Source organism: Hyaena hyaena, unplaced genomic scaffold (genome assembly GCF_003009895.1).
Source record: "Hyaena hyaena isolate Hyena2069 unplaced genomic scaffold, ASM300989v1 scaffold_283, whole genome shotgun sequence".
Classification (NCBI taxonomy): domain Eukaryota; kingdom Metazoa; phylum Chordata; class Mammalia; order Carnivora; family Hyaenidae; genus Hyaena; species Hyaena hyaena.
The window spans coordinates 781,815-782,878 of NW_024080916.1; the positions used below are offsets into that span (position 1 = coordinate 781,815).

Sequence of the window (1,064 nt, forward strand, 5' to 3'; positions counted from 1 at the left end):
CTTGAGTTTTCCAAACAGAAAACATATTTTTCATCTCAAAAAATTACCATATTGAATGTGATGAAGAACAATTGTTAACTCCTAACTAATACATGCCTGACCTAACTAACTTTTGCTGAATCTATTGGTATTGACACAGACCTTGAAGTTTTCATATCTTTTAGGACCTGGGGTGATATAGTAAATCAGCTGTGTGGTATAAAATATAATGCATGTGAGAATGAAGTTCCTCAAACCCTTAATGGATTATTTATGGTGCCTGCTAGGTACAGAGAACAGTTTAATTCATTGAACCATGAGGCTTTTTTTCTGACTAGAAGATTTATTTTTAACACCTTTATAAAAAAAAGTGAAAATAGGTTTCCAGATACTAATCCCAAAATCACAGTAGCCCACAGCAAGGGATATAAAGATTTCTTCTTGAAGTATATTGCCACTAACAAAATTTAAAAGTTTACCAAAGTTAATTCTTTAAATTAAAGAAATACAATGAATAAATAATAGAGTGATTATTAAATTAACAAAAAAGGAAACACTTTGTGCTATTTTTTATAGTTAAAATTTCCCTGCCTTTTCTCAGGCCACTGGGAAGATGGCAGACATTCAGAGTGAGCATGTCTACCAAAAGCAAATAACCATCTTTCAAATAAGAACACAATCTTTCCTGGAGAAACTGGCAAGGAGAAGTTCCCACGATACTACAAAAACATTGGTCTGAGCTTCAAGATGCCCGAGAGGGCAACAGAGGGCACCTACATTGACAAGAAATTCCCTTTTACCAGTAATGTCTCTGAGGGCGGATTCTGTGTGGTATGGTGACTGAGATGAAGATGCAGAGGACCATTATCATCTGCTGAACCTACCTTCACTGCGCCTGAAAGTACAGCTGCTTTGAAAAACGCTATAAGAATAAGTCCATGCTCCTGTCCCCCTGTTTCAGGGTTGACCATATCAGAGACACTGTCACAGTGGGCGAGTGCCAGCCCTTATATAAGATTGTTTACTTCAATGTGCTCAAAGTCACAAAGGATGTTGGCACCAGGAAGCAATTCCAGAAGTTCTGA

General features: G+C 37.0%; 1 pseudogene; it reads left to right on the forward strand.

Annotated features, from left to right (window-relative positions):
- The first annotated feature begins 592 nt into the window (after nucleotides 1-592).
- LOC120241456 lies at nucleotides 593-1,064 on the forward strand (annotated as a pseudogene).